We start from the raw sequence: 26,687 nt of genomic DNA on the forward strand, positions 1-26,687 counted from the left end.
AACCCGTGACCTTTCATCTTCCATTTATCCTAATTTCCATTATTTTCATAAATAGATTGTCAAAAATGCCATTTTTCATTTCCAAAGCCTTTGCCACTGCCTTTACCAATTTCCTTAGCCATAATAAACCAAATGAACACCCACACTAGGATGTTTTGTCCAACATTCAACTTGGAATAAGCTTCCCATGACCATGACTATTATTTTGCTTTTATTAACTTTATTTACATGGAATTTTGACTAGGGCTGTTAGGGGGACTGATCCCCTGCAACGGTAGTCATTTTCAGAACCAAGAGTGAGCGCACAAAAAACCTAGTAGAGTCCTAATATTTTTAAAATTTTAAATGTATTTTTTTTTGTAAGCTTGACAAGTCTACATCTTCATCATGTCCAATATATCATTCCGATTGGGGCAGGGAATTGAACCAATGACTTCACATCAAGGAGTGCTTTAAGAGAGCACCCTATCGCCATCTATCCAAGACCCCATGGACAAATGTAATTATTATTATGTGTAAATCTCTCTCTCTCTCTCTCTCTCTATATATATATATATATATATATATGTATGTTATTTTTAAAAAAATTTGATCTCTAATGTTTAATAAATCTAGATTTAAGATAGATCTAAACTAATTTTTGAAAAGTGCATCTATATTTTGGAGGGAAATCATCCTATTCATAGACACATAGCCAACATCAATATTTCTCATCATCATGTCACTTTGAGAATTAAACTTGGGGTGACGGAGATAACAACCATCATGTCAATAACCCAAAGACAAAACCACATCTATTTTAAATAGAGAGAAAATACTCTTAATATTCATATATATAAAATTATGATAAATATTTATATTTTTCGAAATATCATATTTTTTTTTAATCCATATTTTTACTACAAAAATATTTTCTCATTTACAGATATTTTCAACTATACACATATTCGATCATATGCAAATGCCAAAAGAATCATTTTTTAAAACCATAGTTTACCTCACGTACTATTATATTTTCTAATCTAATTTGCTCAAAATCCTACAATAATTTTTTGGAATCACAAATTTAAATTAAAACCTCTTCACAAATCAAATACCTCTGATTTTTCAAATACTAAATCAATATATAATAAAAACCAATATAAAATTTGGCGAAATATTTTAAAAAAATTCTAACCCAAAAAAAATCCAAAACATAATGTTTACACGATATTTTTTTAAGAAATAAATAAATATTTTTAAGCTTGATCATATAGAAATTCGTAAAAATCTCTATTTTTCTTTAACAAATATTTAAAAAAATTCACATATATAAAACCCTTTCGGTTACAGATCGTATTCCACCCTATCGCTCTACCTAAAAAGTCCTCGAATCCATAGACCCCTTTCGAAGGCTAAAGGAATTGAAGGTGACTAGTTTCTGTAAAAATATAATCTACAATTAAATAGTTTTTTGAACATTGGGTTCCGCCTACGCCAAGTAAGGAATAACAGAATCAAATACAAACTCTTTATATATTACAGCCATAATCGCACCCAGGCATAGAAACGTTTTTCACTTTTGTCTTTCATCTTCGAAGCAGCAGAGTTTATTACACAGACGTTTGCGATCAATAGCGTCTTTCAACAATGGAGGTATCTAGAAGACCTTGTGCTAAACGATGGATTCCGCTCGAAGCCAATCCTGAAGTGATGAGTCAGGTGATTTCATACCTCCGTTTTCTTCTGTTTTTGAATTGGATGCTTCTGAAATTTCACAAAAACAAAATCGGTCCACAAAACCAATAATTAAACTGGTAGAATTAAAGTAACAGAGCAACGAGCTGCGACAGGCTTCCTGCGCCTGGGCATTTATGCCAGGGTTGGCAAATGCAATATATTGGGTGGTCGGATGATCAGGGGTGTAAAATGCCCATACATTGGATCTGTTAGTTGCTCAATATCAAGGACATGCATTGCTATGAAATTTAACCCATCTGAGGGCTGCATATGCTCTTTTTGGAATTATCTAAGTTTCACCGGTAAGATGCGTTTACATTCTAACAAGTGAAATAACATTTTTTGGGAGCAGCTGCTAGTGTAAGTCATTTATGCATGACCCATCTCTCATGGGTATTAGTCTAATGATATTGATCTTGAATGAATTTTTATAACCCATCTCTTATGAGTGTTAGTCATAATAACTGTAATTTTAAATAATTTATTTAGCACTCATTACATGAGGATGTTTGCAGGGTTTGAGTAATTATTAGAATAGTTCCTTAATGCATGACCCATTTCCCATGAGTAGTAGACATAATGGCTGATCCGTAATAATTCATTTTGAAATATGCACTCATTGCATTAGGATGTTCAGAGGGTTGGAGCAATCATTGCATGTGGTGCTCACAGGGTCTGAGTACTCATTTATTTTCATTTTCATATGTTAGTTCTGTGTTATACTTATATGAGAGCATTAATAAAAAAACATGCACAACTGTCGCTGTCAGCAAATCCTCTAGGCCTTTGTAATCATAGTTAAAAGAAGCTTTATGAAGTCGTATTTTTACAGTTATTTATAATATGACTGTCATCCTCAAATCTTTTGGTGTTGCAGAAAAGGTTTAGTAACTTTGTTTGTCTGAGTTTAGGATGGTGCCTATTTGCTGTTGGCCTCTGAGATTCTGACTTTGCGATGGAGGTTCGTGTCTAACGACTAGGGAGAACAAATTGAAGGAAATTTAATATTAAGAGTCTTCAACTTTAACTCATATACATGCCTCGCAATGTCCTGATTTAGATGGCTACATGCTGTCATATTCTAAGGTGAATGCCTCTAATGAGATTTGCTGCAACAGAAACCTTGGAATCTTGTTAGTGATAAGGATGTTAGATCTGGTCATAGGCATACGCCCCTAGATCACCCGATTAAGGTTTGAATTGTGGGGAAAATGATTGGTACGGAAATTGTGGTCTGCTGTTTATTGCCTATTTCAGCCATATGTTATTCTCATGCTGTGTGACTTTGGTGTCCTACTTTATAGGGGGATTCAATCCGAAGCATTCTTTACAGGACTCCTTTCTGGCCACTCCAGCTACTTTTCAATATTAGTGTAGAAATTAAGTCTCTTTTCATTCCCATCTGGTATTTTGCTCAATCTTTGTATAATCATCTAATGTTAGACATAAAATAAATAGCCACTGGATGACTGTAAATTGGAAATGAGCATATTATAAGATAAATAGTTATTATAAAGGATTTCGTTTCAGGTAACTGTTTTAGATTCTCTTATGCAGTTTGCGTGGGGCCTTGGTATACCTGAAGAAGAAGCTGAGTTCCATGATGTTTACGGTTACGATGACGAGTTGTTGGATATGGTGCCGAAACCTGTGTTAGCTGTAATCTTCCTTTATCCACTTAATGATGCGGTAAGAACCTCTCCTTTCTGACGTATCGTATTCAAGAGTTATCCAGTATCTGTGAAGCCAATGATGAGCCTTTTTTTCTTTTATTTCCATCCCAATGATCCATGGCTTTTCTTCATTACTTTCTCTAGCTACTTATTGTGAATTAAGTTTTATTAACTGATTGTTTCTGTCAGTAATCTCATTAGGATAGCTATTAAATACTAGTTCCTCTTAGTCCTCCCACAATATTGAAATCTTACTAGAGTATCTGTTGGGCAGTTTAAGTGGCAATGCCGGTGTGTTAACATATTTATTACTTTGTTACCATAAACCTAATCTGGAGAACTATTTTTTGGTTCAGCTCCCATTTTCATTTCCTTATTTGACACTACATGAATAGGGGCTGTTACACTGCATACTATACACTAGGGTGTCTTACATTTTTTAAATCCTAGAACCGTCTATAGCCTAGCTTCTCGATCTGTTCTTGTCTCTTTCTTATTTAGACTCTCTAGCATAATAATTAGAGTGAGGCACCACATCCCCACAAAGAGAGAAGATCCTAGCTTGAAGTAAAGCCGTGTAATATCCCAGGGCTTTCTTTGACTAGGGTTCGAACAATTCATGAAGCGACTTATATACCATAACAACACTGCATATTTACTTGCCCATAAAAAGTAGATATTCTCAGTAATATAAAGGATGCACGTCAACCAGAAACTCTTCTGCAATTACGATAGGTCAAGACTGGCAAACAGCAAACTTATACAACCAGAACTGTTTTCACTTATAACGTTAATATTCAACAATAAATGAAAAGTACTGGTCCACAATAATATCAACAGTTGTCCCAGGTTTCACTGGGCTTCAATCTATTTAATTCCACTGTGCTAATGATGCCTTAACTAAATTGGGCATCTTGTCTTCCTTACAGATTCACTTGCTGACTAGTCGCTGTTCCACTCAATTGCCCACTGTCTTAAACCGTGACTGCGGTAAGACAAATTCCTTCTAAGGCTACAAGATTCCTGGCCAGGGTACCACAGGAAAAGTCTTCTCAACTGACAATTGTTCCTTGATATGCTGTGGGGGAATCTTTTGGTATGGAGGTCGCGGCTTTTCACCGTAAACTCGATCACAGTACCACCACGAAATGGGTTTAGAACTTGGGTACAGAAGCCACACTTCTGACCAGATGGGCTCCCTAAAGGTCTTCACTGGTATGAATACTTCCTTGAATGCCAGATCATAATTTCAGGAAAACATGGTTCAGACAATTGCTGTTATTTACTTATTATTGTGTCCTTGCGGTCATTAATTCAGCCTGGATCTGTTCTCAACAAGCTACAGCCTGAACCCATAGTGAATCAAATTAGTGCCCCGTCACTTATTAACAGAGTCGATCCCAGGGAAAATCCCAGACGACTTCGCTGTACGTATATTGCTCCTTCGCTGGTCCTGAAACCTTCCAGAAGCTTGGTAATACTCTCTTCACTTTACCCCAGAAATTCTTCTATGATATCTGCAATCCTATCACCTTCTGTGCCCTGAGTGTATTCATGGAATCTTTGCCACTGGCTTACATCTGGGCTGGCCTCAGATATACTTCCGCTATCTCAGGCTGTCCCTTCAACAAAACGACAGATCAGCTTCTACTGTCAAAACAAGACACAGGCAGGATTTTCTTAGCTGTACAGAAAGCTTCTCAATGTGCCAAACGGAGATGCTCCAATGACCTGTGCTAGAACAAGGAGAATAGTGACTAGGTGGGGTGGGATCAACTCAGTATTCCTTTTCAATTGTTACTTTTACCAGTTAGATCATTTATATTTAGAACACAAAATGAACAATAAGAATAAATGCTTTTATTAATTTCTTCAATAAATCAAGTACAATATATGTAGGGCTCCAACCCTAGATGAAGACACCGATCTTCAATCTCCCATGCTCCAACCTGTATTTGCCGAGCACCGACTTGGACTTCCAAGGCTCCAACCTTGTCAATTTTGAGGCACCAACCTCAAGGGCTCCAATCCTATATCTGGTTCAGGCTCTGAGTTGGTTTCTTGAGGACTCCGATTCTCTAGGGGTCCAACCCTATCCTCCAAGGCACCAACCTTGTCTTTTCGAGGCTCCAACCTCTTGGGCTTGAACCCTCAGCTTCACTTTTTCAAGATATGTTTGGTTATACTTCACGGCTCCCAATGTTTTCTTCAATGAGCCTTGTCAATCTTCGTCTTCACTGTAGTCTCCATGTTATGTCATCAATAACAACCTTGGTCTCTTCATATAAAGGTGTCTCCGCTGTCCTTCATAGTACCCAATCAATTTCCTCAAGTCACCTCATGATGACATCAACGATGCATCATGATCTCCAATAATATCTCGAAGAATCCTACAAAGTGTCTTCAATAATAATATCTCCAAGAATCCTTCAAAGTGTCTTCAATAGCTGTATCAGAGAGACAACGTTCCAATGCTCAAAGGTTTCTTCTGCACAACAATTTTTTAAAGCTCCAAGATACTTCTTCCAAGATGTTCTTCTAAACTCTCTTCAAGGATGCCTCAAGGTTTCTCCACAATGGTTCCTCAACAAGGTTAGTAGGAGGTCTTCCAAAAGTTTGTTCTTCAAATCTGCTCCCAAGAGGTCACTAGGCTGCTTCAATAGACCTAGTCCTGTCTAAGAGTAAGCCCAAACTCCCCTCTTAACTGTCAACTCAATATATGCTCCAGATTTGCAAGGCTTCTAGTCCCTTTTTTTTACACTCCCACATTCTGCTTCAATGGTGTCACGAGGTAGTTCAATAGACTGCCTTGATGCCAAAGCACTGTCCGCCAAATGATGCCCGAAGGACTGCTCCAAAAACAATCTTAGGTCCAAAATCGACAAATGTGATAGGTCTAAGGTCTCAGATGTTACAGGACCAAGTTTGGCAAATAACACAGGACAGAGCTTTAATAAATGTGACAGGTCCAAATCATAAGGTAAAGTTCAAGGTTCCTTTCTCTGTCCAGATCTGAGTTTTGTCCTAAGGTAAGCACAGGTCTGAGAATACAGTCTCCCACAGGTCTGAGAATGCAAGTCTACCACAAGTGTATACTGCTGCAATGTCCGAGCTATAAACAGGTGTCACAGGTATGCTCAGGTCCGTGGAGCTGCACCACAATCCGAGCTACAACAGGTGATTTTCCTTCAAGTCTGAGTTGTAATGGAGGCTGTCATGATCTATACAGAAAACTGTCCACAGTTTGACCTCAAGTCAGAGCTTTCCCCAAGACTATCCGAGCTTAAGGCAGTAATCCGAGTTCCACAAATCTGTCCACACAACCAAGCTTCAATCTTCTGACTCGAGTTCTCCAATGATGTAGGCTACAGGTGCAGATTCGAGGTAGTTGTCACAGATGTAGAGCCTTCCACAGTTGTATCTCCAATCCTCCATAGATGTGAGACCGAGCCTCCACAGTAGCTGTCAAGGACTGTCCGAGCTATCTAACACAGATCTGAGGAATGGAGGGTATACCCAACAGGTTCGAGGTATGGAGGCACCCAAATCTGAAGCGTTGTAGGTGGTCTGCGCAATCGAAAGTGTTGTAGGTGGTCCAAGGTTTAGTTTCACTTGTTCTGAGACTTAATCCCTCGGGTCTGAGCCTTGATTTGGAATAAAAACACAGGTACGAGGTGCAAGTATTCCTTTCATTTGAGTAGTAGAGATAATCCAACACCAAATTAACCCAAACAGTGTCTTCTCGGCCTCTTCAGTTCACGAGTTGTGAACTCTAGTTGCTGTGCTATATCTCCGTTTTTTTCTTCACCGAATAATTGTTGAATGCAGAGTTTAAATGTCAATATATACTAGTTGTCATGTGGTAAAAGGTTTTGACTATTGGCTTGAGAACCGACTTTGCGAATTAGGGATCCGACCTATGAACAGCTGGAGCACACTAGAAATTATGTAACATCTAATGTCCAGCGTTGATTATGTAGCGTATTATGTGATGTCATATGGGGAGCCGATATGTGTAATGTATGGGGCTTCAAAGAATATGTAGCTATCATATAAGGGTTACACTTAGACTTTCGATATAATAGAGAGTTATTAAGGAATGGTGAAATAAAGAAGTATGTGGCCCCCTTTTGTAGATTGTGAGGGCATTTGTATGATTTTGTACAAAGTTGCAGATATGCCGTGCATCCTCAATAATACTTCCAATCCAAAGCACATCAGAAGCAATAGATTTAAGTGCTAAATTCAAGGAATGCACCAATCTATCATTGTTGAAAATTGCAGATACACGGTTTGCCTCTTCATTCATCATGTTGAAGAGGTTGAGGGAGGTCAAGACTGCTCTTGGAGCCATGGTTATTTCAGAGTTTTGGTGTTTTTGGAGAAAGACAGATCAAGTAGCATCAAAAAGAGTGAAGGACACAGTGTTAGATGATGCTTGGTGGGAGAGGGTAGATCTACTTATTAAGATCATGGACCCTATCATTTCTTTGCTACAATTTGCAGATATAGACCAACCCATCCTAGGAGAGGTTTATGAGGGATAGGATTCTGTGATTGAGTCTGTGAGAAGCATTATTTTACAGAGTGAGTGCCCCAAGTATGAGACATCATCAAAGGCCTTCTTCACCACCATATAGGATATTCTTGTCAGCAGATAGGACAAGAATTGCACACCTTTGCATTGTTTGGCTCACTCATTGAACCCAAAATACTACAGCCATGAGTGGCTGAATGGTGGACCTTCCCGTAGATTCCTTCCTCACATGGATGGTGAAATTTCGCAGGAATAAGATTTTTGTAGGGAATGATGACTAGGGTTAGGATTTCATCAAAAGATTAAGGCAAAGGGTTTGCACATGAATTTAGGATCTAGGATTTGCTCACCTAGGGTTTGCACAACATCTAGGTTTAGGGTTTTATGTAGCTAGGGAATATGCATCATCTTCGTGCTTAGGGTTTTCTCCGAGGGTTTGCATGAGGTTAGGGTTTTTCAAGTATCACAAGAATATTTGCCATCTCCAATAATGCCATATTGACATCAATAACAACCTCGACCAACAATTAAGCCAAGTCGGTCCCAAGAAAAGAAGATGTCTAAACCACTATAAAATTGCACATGTGTGAGGTCATTTGGACAATAATCAGCTCAGTGGTTTTGGAAATGTGCTCTGCGGTTGAAGTAAAGAGAGTGTGCGGTGAAACAGAGTGTTCTCTGTGATGTAAGGGAGAGTGTCCTGCATTCTGAGATGGAATGAGTCTGTAAGCTGAGAGAAGACTGAGGAGAACTGTTGCAGGGGATATTTTTGGTACTTCTCTTTGGTAATATTCTGCGATAGAGCAGAGTTTTTCTTCTGTAAAAGGGTTTTTTGGTGTAGGCCATGCCCATTCAAGGGCTGGCTGGTAAGCCCTATCCGAGTCCTGGATTATTGAAATTGCAGACCTGTTGAATGCATTACAGCTGTTGAGTAGGCTGAGCTCCAAACAACTGTAGTTGTATATCAGTGACAGTCTTTGAAGGCCGAATTCTAGCTTATTTAAACTGCAGCATGTAGGCTATATCAAAGAGAAGAAATATCTCATTTGTGAAGACTTTGTGGTATAGACAGATCATAGTCACTATTTGCCTAGGCCGCAGGGATTAGTGGAGGCTGAGGTAGCCTTCTAGGAAGTTTTTTTGAGAAATGAACAATTAGATGTAAGTGTGAATCGTGATGACCTGTGGCACCCTTGAGTGAGAAGGTTACAACCTCAGCCACAAACTTGTGCTGAAGCTACTTTTGAGAGATGAAGTTTGAAGACCAGATTTGAAGAGGACAGTAGGGCAAACACCTCAATCAGACCAACCAATGCAGCAAAGGAACTCCAAAACCAAAGGGAAGAGAAGATATCAACTGTAGCAGCCTCCAAGCTGGTGAGAATTGAGGAGACAACCAATCCAAAGTTCCAAACAAGTCCAAGAGCATGGAAGGTGAGAGCTAGATCTTAAGTGAGCAATGAATTATACAAAGTTTTGGTTTGAAACATTTTGGGCTGAGGTTTAGAGCAACTTAAATATCTTGGGAGATAATCAAATGGCATTACCAATTGTTGTAGTGACCGATGGGGTGAGTGGTCTTCTTTGGAAAATTGAACCATGGGTTTATGGCCTCCATACTGCAGGCAGGTGCCTATAGAATGAAGGTTTCTCAAAAAAATTCCCCATTGTATGGAATGAATCAACAAACACTAGGAAATATGTGCAGTATGGCTAAATAAAATTGTGGCTTGATACACATGCCAAAATCACTTAACTTAGGGTAAAGTTTGAATAGGCATAGCAAAGCGATCCATTAGTAACATAGACCTCAATTAGTGTACAAACTCGAGGAGGGATCTAAATTAGAAAAGAGGGACCCAAATGAGTCAAACAAAGCACCTACCATAGCCAAACATGTCACCAAGGAAGACAGATATCAAAAGAGGGGAACCTTGCGATGGCACTAGTAACTAAACATCAAATGAAAAACCACAATCACATAACTAGGCAAGGGACTCCAAAGGACTTACTTTAGTACACTGCAAGCCATCACGAGGATGGATGGGACCCAGGAGGGCCTTGGTGTCAATGCACTGTAAAATACCCCACACACTATTAGAAATTTACCTATATTGCTCAGAAGGTATTCTCCACCCTCATGGTGTATTTTAGCATACCCAGAACTGTCCTTGATTCTTGTGTGGGTTGTTCCAAAATTAGAAGTCTGTATTTGTTGGTTGTAATTTGTTTCTTTTCTAGGAGGAGTGCCCATATCCCAAGGAGTGTAGAAATCTTTGAAACGCTTTGATAACAAGTAGGAATTTCATGAATCTGAGTTTTAATGCAAATTCATAAATTTCACCTCAAACATGAGATTTCCTAGATCTATTCCTTGTGAACTTTCAGCCTTAGGGCTTGTTATTGATCTTTTTATCAGGGTTGTTGTAATGAACAAGGTTCGTTGTAGCAGGTTAAACACTCCAAAAGACTTGGAATATGTAGTTTTCCATTGAGGATACAAGAATATATATTAAAATATATGAATGAGAATGATGATACAAATGAGAATGAGGGCCTGCTTATATACCCTAAGCAGGTACCTCTTCATGGAAGATCATGTCCCATTTAGATATGCCTCTTCAGTACTAATTACTAATAAACTAATCATTATTACAATTATCATCATTATTTATAGTTATATTATATATATATCTATTTTATTCATAACAGTTGCTAAGGTCTTGACAATCTTGCTAGATTGGCACAAACAGGGTTGGGACCCTATGTCACCTCGGCTCAAGTCCTCACTATTTAGGCCCAACACCTTCTAAATAGCCAAGGGAGGCTTCCCTAAATATCCCCCAACACTTTGGTACGTGATCAGTGCCTTATATGGAGTCAATGGGGCAAATGTGTTTTAGATTTGCTTGCTGTCCTGCTGATAAATCAAGGGTAAAAAGTGCAGATTTCCAACAGCAGACTATTAGTAGCTAAATCATTCATGATATGCAGTTTAACCTATAGATTTTGGTCTACGAAACTTATCCTAACCAATCATGGAGTTATTTATTTGTTTAGATACACGCTTTAAGAGTTATGAGTGAAAATAGCTTGTTGTCTTGTGGACAAACTGTGAAACCTGTGTAAAAAACACGGGCAACAAGTTGATTTGTTATTACAACCAACCCACAGTGTGCAAGACACCTCTATGGCGTCATCCTAAAGTGAGGGAAGGCTAGAGGGTAGGTACTTTGGAGGCTTTAGGACCTCCTTCTATCAAATATTTCACTGAAAATCCTTTTAGATTTCTGGTTATATTTATTTACACATAAATTTTCTAGAATTCAAGTAGTCAAATTTTACAGCTGGAATATAAAGGAAATTCAACCCTTTCACAAGATAAATTTTCTAGAATTCAAATTGTCAAATTTTACAGCTGGAATATAAAGGAAATTCAACTCTTTCACAAGATACTGACTATAAATGATTATATAGCTGAAAATAATAAGCCCTAGCTTAAGATACTTACATGCAGGAGTTGAGAACTTACTTTGGATGGCTGTTGAATGCAAGTCTAGTAAGGAAGAACCCTCTCCACTTGTAGATCTGCAGCCAATTGACTAGATACAATTGTAAAAATATGGGAAATGAAAATGGTATCTAAGTGGGAGCTTAGATCCTACAAATTTGATACTTCCCACTAATTAGTTTGTTAAAAATGATCTAATAGTAATAATCAGGAAGAAAATCCTACCCTAATACAGAAAAATAAAAGAGAATTTGAATATTTTTAGAGATTTTTTGGTTGTTCGAATACTTGTTCCATGACAACTTACTAGGCCTGGCTTGGAGTAACCTATATTTGGCGCCTCTGACCTCTATTCTCTATGTTCGATGAAATACAAAATCCTTGGAATAATGAATCCTTCCTTCGAAGTAGTCCAAAACCCTTCGATTGATTTGCCTACAAGCAAAGATCAAACAAGTACAAGAAACCCTAGTCGCTTATCTCCATGCAACATATTAGCTCATCAATGGCAAAGTTCATTAGTCTTTGGATAGATTTAATTATATGCATAAATAATTTAGAATTTTAGTATTTTATGCCCAATAATCATAACCACAATTATAAAGAATTACAAGAGCTTGCAAAAACGAGCTCTTTATTTGTGATAGCTTTTGTCTTGAATGATCAACAACGATTACAATGGAGGAGAGTCTATCCTTTATAGAAAAAATTCTAACAAATAGTTAACTGCTAGTTGACTTTTCCTCTTTAAAATATTGCTAGTCTTCCACAATCCGTGACTTAACAATTTTTTATTTTCTTAAAATATTACAAAATAGCATGAATTTGCCCAAGGGGGTTGAATTTGTCCACACAGCCTAAAATAATTCATGATTTCCCTTTGAAAATGGTCTTCAATGGTCAAAAGTGAAGTATTACCAAAATCCCCCCCAACGAATAGCATTTTTGGTCCATGAGTGAGTTGATTTGTCCACATAAAAGAGTGCGAATTGACCAAAGAAAACAACTTTGCCCCTTTAGAAAAAAATAGTTGTAACGACTAGTAGATAGGTTCATCTTCCAACTTCTTGATCCAATTTGGTTACGACGGCTAGTAGACTTTTCTCCAATGACTAGATTTGACCCAAAGGCTATTTTTTGACTTTGATGTGGCATTGGATATTCTTTTAGCAATTTGACTTGGGCCCATAGTGGTATATCTTTAACGCTTTAGCCCTCCTGGAAAAATTGGACCTTGGGTTTTGCTTAGCATATCTTGATTTGTGTTGCGTTTGTCTTTGTTTACTCATCACTTTGACTGCCATGTCATATTGCCACTATGCTTGATATCCAACATTGTTGTTTTGACACTTGGGTTTTCTTCATCTCGTCGAGCTGATCAACTTTGACATCATGTATGCTAAATTTTGCCTATTGCTCTGCCTAAAAATCTCTTGGAAACATTTTTTGTACTGTTGACCAAGCTTGACCAAATTGTAACTAGCCACCAGATGCTTTTATTGAAAATTTTCCATGTGGCGTGGAATCCTCTGGTCATGCTCTATAATCTGAGCCTAGGTTGACTTTTTGACTACTTGGACCATTTTGCCTTGGGTAACATGAATTGCCTTGGGAAACATGAACTTTGACAAATGAGATTGCTACATTGTGAGAGCTATAATGAGAGCAATATTTCATCAAGCCAGGGTCACCTACAGACTCTATAGACACAAAATCATGTGGAATGACATAAGTGCACCTTGATGCAGGCTGGATTGGTCCATACACTAGTGATCACCCCTACAAAGACAAGTATCCCACAAAACCATGAGTCCTCATGAAAACCTTCTGAAGGTCCTCCAATTCGGTTAATGACGAGATCGCCAAGATGAATCTCTCAAGGGACGAGGCATGGCCTGACCAATCATAATGAATACAAACTCAAAAGTCAAGACACTAGGTTTGGGATGCCGGATACAGGGCCTTACATGGTTTTTTACAAGCTTTGCTGCAGCAATATACTCGGCTTTGGCTGTGGATAATGATATGGATGACTGTTTTTCGCTGAGCCAGGATACCAAACAGTCTCCTAGGAAGAATGCATTTCCACTAGTACTTTTCCGATCATCTATACTTCCAGCCCAATCAGCATCAGTGTATGCAGTTACAGTCAGTGTTGATTTCTTTGGGTACCAAAGACCGAAATCAGAAGTTCCCTTCAGATATCTGAGAATTCTTTTTACGGCTAATAAATGGGATTGTTTGGGAGCAAATTGAAATCTTCCCACCATTCCTACTGCTTGCATTATGTTTGGTCGTGTAGCTGTTAAGTATAGAAGGGCTCCGATCATTGACCTGTAATGAGTTGCATCCACTAGAGGGGAGTCATCATCTTTGCTCAGTTTGCAATTTGTGGTCATAGGTGTGCTCATGGGTGCACAGTCCTCCATTCCATATTTTTTGAACATGTCTTTTAGATATTTGGTTTGAGATATACAGAATCCTGCTCTGGTTTGGGATACTTGAAGTCCAAGGAAGTGGGACAGCTCTCCTATCATTGACATCTCAAACTCTTTTGACATGCTTTGAGAAAATTCATGGCTCATTTCATCATTATTACTAGAAAAAATCAGATCATCGACATAAACAAGAGCAAATAGTAACTTACCTTCATCTGTCTTTATGTATAGATTACTTCCAGCCACTCCCTTTTTGAAGCCTTGTTGTTGTAAATAGTGATCCAGTCTTGCATACCAAGCTCTAGGAGCTTGTTTCAACCCATATAAAGCCTTTTTCAACTTACAAACTAAGTCCTTTCCTGCTGTTAGATCAAAACCTTTTGGCTGCTCCATGTAGACTTCCTCCTTGAGTTCCCCATTTAGAAATGCTGATTTCACGTCCATTTGATAGATTTTGAATCCTCTTGAGCAAGCAAATGCCAAGAACATCCTGATAGCTTCCATATGGGCCACTGGTGCAAATGTCTCTTCAAAGTCAACTCCTTCAATTTGTGAATAGCCTTTGCAGACAAGTCTTGCCTTGTTTTTGATAACCTGTCCTTCCTCATTCATTTTATTTTTGAACATCCATTTGGTTCCTATTATGTTTTTGTCCTTTGGACGAGGTACCAGCTCCCATGTCTTGTTCTTCTCAATGAGGGACATTTCTTCTTCCATGGCTTTTACCCAATGAGGATCCCTACTTGCTTCTGCAAATTTTTCTGGTTCTATCATAGATAGGAGGGCAATGACTTTTCTCTTGGGTGTGATTGTTATCCTTCTTTGGGTTTGCACACCTTCATCTTTATCTCCAATGATCTGCTCTTCTGGATGATGTCTTTGGACATACTTCATCTTTGAAGGGGTATTAGGTGGTTCTCTTTCCTCTTCCTCTTCTTCTTCTTCCTCATTTATTACTTCTTCTTTAGGTTCTTCTTCTTCAATGAGAGAGGCATCTTCATGTTCTTCAATTTCCCTTATTGGAAGATCTTCATCAACCTTTACATCAATGCTTTCCACTATTTTCATCAGTCGATAATTGTAGCACTTGTAAGCCTTGCTCCGTGTAGAGTATCCAAGAAATATCCCTTCATCAACCCGAGAATCAAACTTTCCGGGTGAGCCATCATTTATTTTTATGAAGCACTTGCTTCCAAAGATCTTGAAGTACTTCACCGAAGCAAGTCTTCCTTTCCATAGCTCATAAGGAGTTTTTTCACAATTTGGTCTTCATTGAGTTCGATTCAGTGTATAGACAACTGTCCCTACTGCTTGTCTCCAGAATTTAGGTTGTAAGTCTGCTGCTAATTGCATAGTTTTTGCCATTTCTTGGACTGTTCGGTTTCTTCTTTCAACTACACCATTTTGCTGAGGTGTTTTGGCAGCCGAGAATTCCCTTTTAATTCCATGAATATTACAGAACTCACTAAATTCGTTTGATGTGAATTCTCCTCCCTTGTCTGTTCTGAGGCACTTAATTTTTGAATCTTTTTCATTTTCTACAAGGGCTTTTAGATTCTTAAAACACTCAAAAGTTTCAGATTTATACATTATGAAATATATCCACATCATTCTAGTATAATCATCAACAAATAACACAAAGTACCTTTCTCCTTGGAGTGCTTGATTTCTAGTTGGCCCACACACATCAACATGGATGATCTCCAAGGGCTTCGATGTAGAGAGCTCCTTTGTCTTGTGGCTGATTCTGGTTTGCTTTCCATGTTGACATGGACCACATACTGCTTGATTTGGTTTGAATAGCCTTGGGATGTCTCGTACAACTTTGATCTTGCTGATATTGATCAGATTTTCGAAGCTTGTATGTCCAAGTCGCTTGTGCCACAGCCAACTCTCATCTGTCTGACTCAAGTAGCATTTATTTTCCTGAATCTTGTTCAGAATGTAAATGTTGTCTGGTGTTCTCACCCATTTTGCCACAAGTTTCCCTGAGGCAGAGTTCCTTATTTCACAGTCTTTGGTGCTGAAGACAACCTTATGTCCTTGATCACAGATTTGGCTGACACTCAGGAGGTTGTGTTTGAGTCCGTCAACTAGCAGAGCATCTTGAGCTTTTCCTTTTCCATTGATCAGAGTAACTGTTCCTTTTCCTGCAATTTTGCCAGATCCGCTTCCAAAGGACACATTCCCTTCCTTTTTGCTCAGTGAGAGAAACTTCCTTCTATCTCCTATCATGTGTCTGGAGCACCCACTATCTACAAACCACTGGTTTCCATTATTTTGAGCATATAGAGCCAGGCCGCATTTGTCCATGCTGGAGTTCTTGCTACTCGTCTTTCTTCCTTTGAGTGGGCAGTCTTGTTCATAGTGTCCATTATTGTAGCAAAAAGAGCAAATTAGATCAAATTTGGTCAAGGGATCAAATGAATTGAAGGTTTTGATTTGTCCCTGCCTTTTGGGGGCATATGAGTTGATTATTCGGTCCTTTAGCTTTGTCTTTTCACTTCTGCGAGCCATACAATGTCTGGCTTGATGACCGAAGTTTTTACAGTGAAAGCAGTGTCCAAGAAATATGGTTTTGTACTTGTTGAAGCAACCACGGTTTGAGTCGATTTCCTTCCTGGGAATTACTCCTTCCTCGTTCTTTGGATTTGCGATGGGCCCTTGGTGGAGTACAGGTTTGTATTTACTGTAGTGTCCATGATTCGACTCCACATTCTTCTTTGGAGTAATTCTCTCTTCATTCTTGGGATCTGGGATGCACTTTTTTTTTTCACATACTGGTTCACGGATATCCGGGTCAGTGGGTAGCCGCTACGTCCAGGGTTGTTTAACACTGAGTGGACGCCACCCGAAGGGCATCAACCCCCTCAGCCTCACCCCAAGAGCTTTCGAGATTCGACCTTGTTCTGGGATGCACTTTTGATAACACACTTTTTCATCTTTTGGATTGCAGGAAAGTGCATCGACATAGCTTTTCGCATTATTCTTAGTGCTTGAGGATTCTCCTTTGAAACCTATTCCAGACTTGTCATGTTGAGGTTTTTGATTTTTCAGAATAGTCTCAAGTATTTGAGAGCTTTTAAGGCGCTTTTTAATTTGCTCCAACTCCTTTCTCAGGGACACTATTTCGGCCTCACGTTTTTCACAAGTCTCTTCTTTTCCTTTAAGCTTTGCTTCCAAGAGATATTCTCTCCTTATTTCTTCGCTTTCCACTTTGAGAGAAATGATTTTGTTCCGTAACTTCTCATTTTCTTCAATGGCGCTTATTAACAGTTCATCTACATTTCCTTCCAGCCCTGAGTCATCATCATCTGCGAGTGCCATGAATAATGTTTCTTGGCTTTCATCACGATCACTTTCCTCATCTGATTTCCTTTTGATGACCATAAACTCCTCCTCATCAGGCTCATCTTGCTTGGAGAAGAAGTTTTTCTTATTGAACTCTTTCTTTTTGTGTGCCATTCTTTTAGAATTTCCTTCATCATCACTGTCATGTTTATGAGGACATTTTGCTGCATAATGACCTATTTTACCACATTTAAAACAAATAAGAGGATACTTGCCTTTAAGCTTAGATCCTCTCTTCAGCTTTCGTACAAATTGAGCCAATTCGGATTCCACATCTGACTCATCACTACAGTCATTCCTTTCTTTCCCCTTCTTTGACTTTGAGGCCTTGAATGCTGCATCTTTGGAGTTTGGGCCACCTTTCCTCATTTCATAGGCAGTGAGAATTCCATGGAGTTCATCCATTTTGAGGGTATCTAGATCCTTTGCTTCTTCTATAGCGCTTATTTTGGAGTCAAATCTGTCTAGAAGAGACCTTAATACCTTTTGAACAATGGTACTTTCTTCCACTTTTTCGTCCAATCCTTTCAGGGAATTTACCACTTCAACTACTCAGAGGAGGTATGCTGCAATATCTTTTTCATCTTCCATCCTCAAACTTTCAAATTGTCTTCTGTGAGTTTGAAGCTTTGCCTTTTTGACTTTTGAGTCTCCATCGTACAAGCCAACTAGCTTCTCCCACATTCCTTTGGCAGTGGTACAGTGCATGATTTTTGTAAACTTGGAATCAGTGATTCCACTAGTGATGGAGTTCATGGCCTTTGCATTTTCGATGTAGGCTTTCCTCTCGTCTTGGTCTGTTGGAAGAGTGGAAGTAGTTTTGTATTCATTTTGAACAAAATGCCAGACTTCAGGTCCAAGGGACATTAAGTAGTAGGTCATTCTTTTCTTCCAGAAACCAAAGTTAGTGCCATCGAACAAATGAGGTCTTCTTGATGCTTCGTGATTTCTCATCATGGCTGCGGATCCTTCTTCAAGCTGTTAGGCTCGTATGAAGAAGCCTGCTCTGATACCAATTGTTGGAAATACTGAGAGGGGGGGTGAATCAGTATTTCTTATTATTATTTTTTATTTTTTAATTGTTCTAGTGATTGCCAAAAACATATATAGATATGTATATGTATACACAGAACACAAAAATCAACAGCTGGAATTAATGCTTTTATTAAAACTCAAGACAGTGCAATGAAATAAATACAATATAAGTATAAATCTGATTGTGAATAGTTGCCAAGCTCCAACTTGGACTTTAGTGAGGCTCCAACCTCCAGAGCACCAACTCTGTTTTGCAGTGGTTCTGCACTTAGGAGCACCTACCCCCAATGACTTCAGTCCTATTCAGTTCTGAGGCTCCAACCCAATCTTAGTATACACTAGTATGCTGTTGCACTCTATTCAATTGAGGTTATCTCACTCCTACTCTCCTGCCTCTGCTGCCTCTACAGCCTCCGCTGCTTTTTCTGCCTCTTTTGCCTCTGCTGCTTCTACTACCTCACCCTCTGGTTCTTCACCACAACAACAGCACCAACAGTTCTCTGTTTTTACTGTTTTATACATTCTCATGCCTTTGTCCATTTGTTTCCGCTTACTCGCTGGCTCTTTGGCTTCCTCCTCGCTCGCTTGAGCTTCGACTTCCTCAACACTCGCTCGACCTTCTGGCTTCCCTCCTCCATTCGCTTTAGCTTCCTCTGCGCTCGAATTAACCAATGCTTCACGGGACACGTTCAAGAGGAAGAGGGGCCGAATTACAATAGAAATGATGCTTATTGAAAAAATATCAGAGAGGTCCTTTTTTTTCAAGTTCACGAGCTGTGAACTGTTATTTGTTTGTAATATAGATGCCCGAGATCAATTCCAGAAATGAGGCGTTTCAATATATATATATATATATATATGACTTCTTCCTATCACCAAGGAATGAAAAATATATATGTCGGAGAATCTTTTATTCACAGACTTATTACTTCATGGAAACCATATAAACGAGGCTATAGCCATATAGAGGTCCCACATGCCACATCATCCTTTTATCGCAATCGCCGCTTCCAGAGGTTCGCACATAACATAGTCGATTGCCGATGGCCGATTCCCCTGCTAGACGCGATATTATATAAACTGTTTTTGATGAGTCCATCGGGTCCATACCTCTATCGCAATCGACACTCGGGAGAGTGTAATTCCTTTGTGTATTGTTGCGATGGGCGGATGCGATAAAGCATTCAACCATAACACAATTCCGCATCGGGTCTGCATGCGTCATCGCAATCGGGGCATAGCAGGAGGACAACCCTTTGGGTATTGCGATGTGAGAGTCCCGATAGGGTGGATGCGATATTGCATTCAACCATAACACAATGCCGCATCGGGTCCGCGTACATTATCGCAATCAGAGGTTTCGCCGATATACATATATATGCCGATATATATATATAAACTTCTCCGCCGATCTCCTGTCACATCAGTCAAAAAACACGTGAAGTTAAACCTGCCGTCCGATCATTCATCAGGCGATCTGACGATGTTCGCTCCTCCTGATCCTGCGAACCGCCCGTGCGTTAACTCGCAATAAAGCGGTTTTCAACTGTTCCCTGCCGCCACGCGTCACAGTTCTAATGGAATCGCGACCCCGTGTACGATTACCACTTGACTCCCAAAGGCGGTGCGAGCATTACCGCTTACCGCTTAAGCCCGATAAACCTTATGCATCTTCCGTTTGCTACATATGCTATGGTGTATTCCGCCTGCTATATATATATAATTATGCTTTGATACCATATACACTATAATCCTCCCGATGGCTCTGTTTGCTCTGTTAGTTCCTTTGGCTCCGTTTCGTCTGCTCCTCTTGGCTCCTCTTGGCTCTGTTTGCTTCGATGGCTCTGTGTGCTCCTCTTCTTTGGCTCTGTCTCCTTCCTTGAATATTGCCATATTGACATCAATGACAATCTGTGTCCAACAGCCTTGACTTGTGACTTTGGGCTTACAATGGTGGTGAATGACTTGCTTGAAACATTTATGTAGACCCACTTATATGTTAGTTTATGTAACTTGGATAGATATTCTAGTCTCAAGTGGTGTTTGTGAGGCTAGGAACACAAGTGGATTAATTATCTCCAAGCCCAATTTATTTTATAAAAAGAAAATGTCTTAAGTAGATTTTTTAACCAATTTTAAATTTTAATTAATAAATGGGTTAATTAATCAATATTAATTGAGACAAGTCAATGTCAACGAGTGATTATAAGAGGAATCAATGGGGCTCTTGGAGACACAATTCAAGTGAGCAAGGAAGGTGCAGTGATAGCGTGGGAGACACCAACAACGATGTTTCAGCATGAGAAATTGAGGAGAGATTTGCTGGAGGAAGTTCTTCATAGTGATCCCAGTGTTTTGAGAGACAGAATGAGGCCGGATTATTCTGGAAAAGGAAGGCCGGATTTACCAGTGTGAGTTGCCAGTTTACCAGTGTGATTCGCTGGAGGATCAGTTTGTTGTCAGTTGCCAGAATGATTTACTGTAGGTAGTGCAAATAGATTGAGTGAATTGCTGGAGGCAACTTAACTTGCAAGATTGATTTTCCCGAGGCAGAGCGAATTGCCAAAAAGGCCAATGCACATTTCTAGTGGGCAGTGCGAGTTACAAAGGCAGAGCGAATTGCTCAGGAGAGGTTCATTTGATTTGCAAAGGTTTGATTTGGTTAGCTATAGTGAAGAAAAAAAATGTTGGAGCTTTGCTAGTGGAAAACAAGTAGTTTATGTATATTCTCAATTTGCTGAACAATTAATAATATAAACCCTCATTTGCAGAACTAGTTCCCCCATCTTGGGGTTTTTCCAAGGACAATTTGTCCAAAAATATTGGTGTCGATTTTGTGTGATGTTTTCTCTGTTCTCGTGGTTTATTATTTGGTGAAATTTGCAGTAAATAATTTACTGGGACAAATAATCTAAAAGATAGGTGAATAATTACCAGATTAACTCCAATAAATTTTTCACATGATAGAGGCTGATCTGAATTATTCAATTACAGGAGAAAACACTTAAATTCACTTCAAGCCAAATCACCAAACAACTCAAGAGAATAACTACCATATAAGTGTACTTCAATGCCAACAATGTACAACCCTTAGGGTACACTTTTCTGATCATTTAATGGATTTGAAATAACTTTGTTACAAGAGATTGCAGAAATTCTGCTCTTTCATATTCAGGGGTGTGTTAAATCACTTATCGAATTTAACAGTATGTTATGTCAAATCAACATGCATAACCAATGCTAGAATCTACTCAATCATGAATTTAACATAGGTTGAAAATAAAATTTGCAATTACACAATATTTGGACAACTAAAACACTTTATATATATATTTTAGGGTGGTTCACAGACACTAACTGTCCGCTACATCCCTGGGAAAATCCAGGTAGATCAACCCGAAGGGATCTACTCGCCGGCCAAACTAGCAAGGCCTAACCCCAAAGGTGTCGAGGAGAATTGACCCCGTGACCTCTTTTTAAAATTGGCAACTAGGGCCAAACTCCATGTGGGTCATCTTATTTATGGCAGCTGATATTTTTCTTGGATCCCTCTCATCGAGAGGTGTAGGATTGATCTAAAGATCATCCAATTCTGATAAGTATTCATGGAGTTATGAATTTATTTGTGCTATCAGACAATTCGTCAAGGTTGGCCAGCAACTAAATATCACCCACATTTGTTCAACGTTTTAGTATAAATAGAGGTGGCTTGCTAGTCATTTGTACACATTCTTCTTGTGATCTCTTCCTCTCCACTTGTCTTTGGGTTTTGGTGGGAGGATAGATCCTAAGAGATATGCTGCCCTAAGAAGAGCTGCCCTAGTTGCTGCCATGGGGAAGAAGGATCTACACAACTCCTAGAAGATGATGCCCTAGCTCTATGTGCTCTAGATCTAGGATGTTGTCATGGTGAAGCTGCCTAAGACAAAGTCATGTTGAAACTGCCCAAGTGACAAGCATATTGGAGGGTTGTTTGAGGACTGTTGAGAGGAGTTTAGGGTTGCCCAAGTGCTCTAACCAGAACAATTAGGAACAACAAAGTGACAAGCATATTTGGAGGGCTGTTCGAGGATTGTTGAGAGGAGTTTAGGGCTGCCCAAGTGCCCAAACTAGAACAATTAGGAACATCAAAGTGTTATTCGAGGATTGTTGAGAGGAGTTTAGGGTTGCTAGAGTGCCTTAACCAGAACAGTTAGGAACAACAAAGTGACAAGCAGATTTGGAGGGCTGTTCGAGGACTGTTGAGAGGAGTTTAGGGCTGGGCTTCCCAAGTGCCCTAACTAGAAGAGTTAGGAACAAAAAAGTGACAAGCAGATTTGGAGCAGTGTTAAGGTGCGTTGGGTCAAGGATATTGACCAGATTTGAATCAGATTCAGAGCAACTTGTGGGAGCCATGTGTTGGGTTTACATGGAGTGTTGAATACCCCAAAGGAGTGCAACATGATGTGATGGATGCAATAGTATGGTATATTGCAACAACATGGTGCAATAAGGTGCATGGAATAACATGTTTAGATACAACAGTTGGACAACAACAAACAATGCAAGGGACAACAAGCTAATACATGGGACAACTGCAAGGATGGTGACACATGAGACAACTGCAAGCATGGTGAAGTATGGACAACAACAAGAAACATGGATAACAACAACATGGTAAAGCATGGACAATAGCAGGCACAATGCTGCAAGTACATTGGGACAATAGTATAGTACTTGGTGCAGCGAGAACACAAAGCAGCAATGGTGCAGCAAACACATGGGTGACAACATGGTGCAGCCGTGGCACTAGGTATAGCAGTGCTAAACACTGGGACAATAATAGCATGAGGTCTAGCATTGTGATGATGGGTGCAACATGGTGCAGCACGGTAAGGTGCAGCATGATGACGAGATGTAGCACAATGATAGGTGAAGGAGTCACCTTAGAGAATCAGTTGAAGCAGCATGTCTTCAACTGATCTCACGTATCATCTTCTAAGAGATGATCTATGCTCTTATCTAGATAAGTCAAAGTGTTGACTTCTGTTGTAAATGTACTCTCTCTCTCTCTCTCTGCTAAACTATTCAAGAACATATAAGAAGAATTGATCAAGGGTCTCCCCAAATTGGGGTTTGTCCCTGGCTAGCGCCACATCTTGTGTCCTCTTGTCTTGGCTTGTCTTCTGCGATTTATATTTATGTTCTATTTGTAGTTTACTTTAATGTTGATGTGATTGCTAATCTGGAAAAGATATTGAGTTAACTGTGAAAATTGAAATAAATTGCTCTAGCATAGAACATACCTAAAATTAACATGGTATCGGAGCTGAGGTGAAGACAAAGCCCAAGCAAGAGTGAAAGAGCAATCACCGAAGACAGTTGGGAAAGGACAAAAGGATCAATGGATTCCTCATCCCTCTTCTAATTCACCAAGGGTGAAGTCGAAGCAGAGAATATTATCAGAATGGCACAGCGGAAGTTTCTGATGGCCTACCTAAAGATCACTTCAATGGGAAGTCCAGATCTAAGGAAAGGCAGATGCCATTATGCGAAGGAGTGTCCGAATGGCAAGGACACATCACTTGATGATGATAACAATCACTCCAGGGACATCTTCAATGATCAGAAGAATGACAGTGCAGGTCATCAAGGAAATGGCTGACTCTTCAAGAAAGCAAGGAACCCCAGGTATGAAGAATCAAATGTTGTTTCTAATAAGATAAAGAAGTGTTATCTTGTATTGGCCCTCTCCTTCAGATTCTTTGGGAATCTGGCTTATTGATTGTAGTGCTTCAAGGCACTCCATCAGATAGAAGGGTGCTCTCTCTCTAATTTGGTAGAGATCAAAACATTCGTGGGATTATACTTGGAGCCGATGCCACCTATCCCGGAAAGGGTGTTACCCCTCAATTGAATGAGGGTAACTCAATTCATTTACAAAATCTCTTTTATGTACCTAATTGCAAGAAGAACCTGGTGTCCATTTTGGCAATGGAAGTCAAAGGTTGCAGGGTGGCATTCATTGATGGAAAGGTACGTGTTTGAAAATAGAATTTTCAAAGATGCTTTTACTCATGGGTTCAGGGTTGGCAATTTGTATCAAGTTGTAGGAAGTCCATTGGGGACCATGTCAATTGACACATAGCACTGGAGGTCTGTGAGTCAGATGATGACAGGGATGCTTGAATTCAAAAGGAGCATGAAGGTACATGTCTGAGATGTACCAAAGGAAAATCTTACAAGGGGACCATTCCCCTCATGTAGCAGGTCCACAGGTTTGGAACAACCCGAGAAGGTTTGAGATTCATGATTGGGAATCTCATGTGTGCAGGTGGAAGAAAGCCCTCTATGGCTTGAAGCAAATCACCTTGGGTTTGATATGAGAGGATTGATAGCTATCAAATGAAGCTGAAGAATGAAGCCGATCCAAACCATTGTTTGAAGGTTGTGGATGATGGACCTCTCATACCGACACCTTCTGAGAACGACCTATTTCTGACAGATGCAGACCCTCTCACTTGTAGAAGTAAGAGGGAGTTGGATTCTGGATGTGGAATGGTAAACTGCAAGCCCATGACTACCTCGAGGATCTTAACTTTTAGAAGTTATATGGTGGTGATGCCGGACCAGATTTTGGAAATGCCTTTGAGTTTCACAAACTCATTTGCATTGATGTTCTTGGTGAACTTCCGTCTGGATATATGTTTTGCAGTTAGCATGGTGAGCTCATATTTGGTTGAGCCTCACTGGATTGGTGCCAATTATCTTCTAAGATATCTTCATGGCACAGTCTCTCATGGATTGAGATACAGTGTCGGAAAAAATGAAGCTGCATGATTATGTTGACTGGGCAGGCAGTGTGGAGGATCACTAGAGCACTTCTCAGTGCTGGTTCTTTTTGGGTATTGCTTCGATATCATGGATGACCAGGAAGTAGAAGTCGATTGATATAAGCACCGCCAAGACCGAATACATAGCCACGAGTATGATCTCGTATGAAGCTGCCTAGTTGTGGAAGCTCTTCAATGAGTTGTTTGTACACATGATGAATACCACCATATCCTTTGTGACATCCAGGGGGGATTCAGTTGTTGAGGAATCCCGTATTCGATGATTGCTCCAACAAATAGACATCAGATATTACCTTATCTGGGATATGGTAAGTCGATGAGCGATGAGGCTGTCTCACATTGAGACTGATGTGTAGGTTGGAGACATTTTGTCAAAGCCCGGGGGAAAGGTCAAATATGTGACTTTCCCAAACGACTTGGAGTCGTTGAGAGACCTTTGTATAAGGGTCCTGCATGTTTCATACATTGAGCTCTAGGAGCTCTAGGGGGCTTGGGGTACTTACTGGAGCAACACACGACCATAGGGCGACTCACCCTCCCCTAATGGTGCGCTGTGTACAGGGTGAATAGCTCAGCCTTCCCTTGTGATACCCCGAGGCGACTTTGGGACAAGATGATTCATTCTCCTGTGAGCCAGGATGATTAGTTCTCCTGTGGGACAGGATGATTAGTTCTCCTATCGAGGCATCCTACCCATGCAGTCTGGGACTCATGGGAAGTACCTCTCATCTGATCAATGAGCAGGGAAATGGGGTTAGGGACCATAGTAGTACTATCAATGGATGCATCGTTGTATCTACCGTACTCCCTATGCTAGGATGACCTCCAACTGATTTGGGATCAATATGAGTGGTTTGAGACACTCTCTTGTGATATTGATCTGGGATCAATAAAACTGACTTCGGGTCAGTAAAAGTGATATGACACACTCTCTTCATATGGAACTGACTCCGGGTTAGTAGAGAATGGTATGAGACATTCTCGATCATAGTTCTAAAAAATGGCCGTTTTGAAACGGAAACGGCCGAGTTGGTCCGTTCCATTGCCCTCCGGAGTGACTCGGTACAAAAAACGGCTCGGTTGGCCGAGTCAGCCATGACTCAGCCGAGTCATTGAATTACTTGGCCAGTCATGGCGACTCGGCCAAGCCGTTCTCGTACTGACTCGGCTGAGTCACAAACAGCGGCCCGTAACCCACTAAAATAGCGATTTAACATTATTTTAATGAAATTTTAAGGGGTTTGCTGATTGGTTTGGACTTCAAGGTGTTTTATGAATTAGCTAAACGTTATTTGGGGTCTATTTCCCCCTCCCAAACCCTATTTAACACACTCAAATGCTCTCTACTATTGATATGCTATTCAAATTTCATGGTAATGTTAAATTCTTAAAGTAAAAGTGACATTCTCCTTAATCTTCATTTTCATCCTTTTACTTAAATTTTTAACATTACCATGAAATGACTCAGGATGTTTGAGAGTGGTTTCGGCCTCATTGGATTTCATATGGAGAAAGTAGAATTTTAGATTCATTAAAATCCAGCAGACTTATCAGTTTTTCAGGATTTCAGGATTGGAGGATTGCAATGTT

The 26,687-nt window shown here is 39.8% G+C and overlaps 1 pseudogene across 1 annotated transcript in view; it reads left to right on the plus strand.

The window, feature by feature from the left end:
* Positions 1–1,347: 1,347 nt before the first annotated feature.
* The window catches only part of LOC149257647 (ubiquitin carboxyl-terminal hydrolase 3 pseudogene), a 46,244-nt pseudogene continuing 20,904 nt past the window's right edge, over positions 1,348–26,687 (plus strand). The window contains exons 1-2 of the transcript XR_016248443.1: positions 1,348–1,701; positions 3,277–3,408. The product of XR_016248443.1 is annotated as a ubiquitin carboxyl-terminal hydrolase 3 pseudogene (transcript). The remainder of the gene's footprint in view (positions 1,702–3,276; positions 3,409–26,687) is intronic.

The sequence above is a fragment of the Pinus tabuliformis genome, chromosome 6, assembly GCF_031772625.1.
Source record: "Pinus tabuliformis cultivar Carrire ecotype Pingquan chromosome 6, CPIR1, whole genome shotgun sequence".
NCBI classification, from domain to species: domain Eukaryota; kingdom Viridiplantae; phylum Streptophyta; class Pinopsida; order Pinales; family Pinaceae; genus Pinus; species Pinus tabuliformis.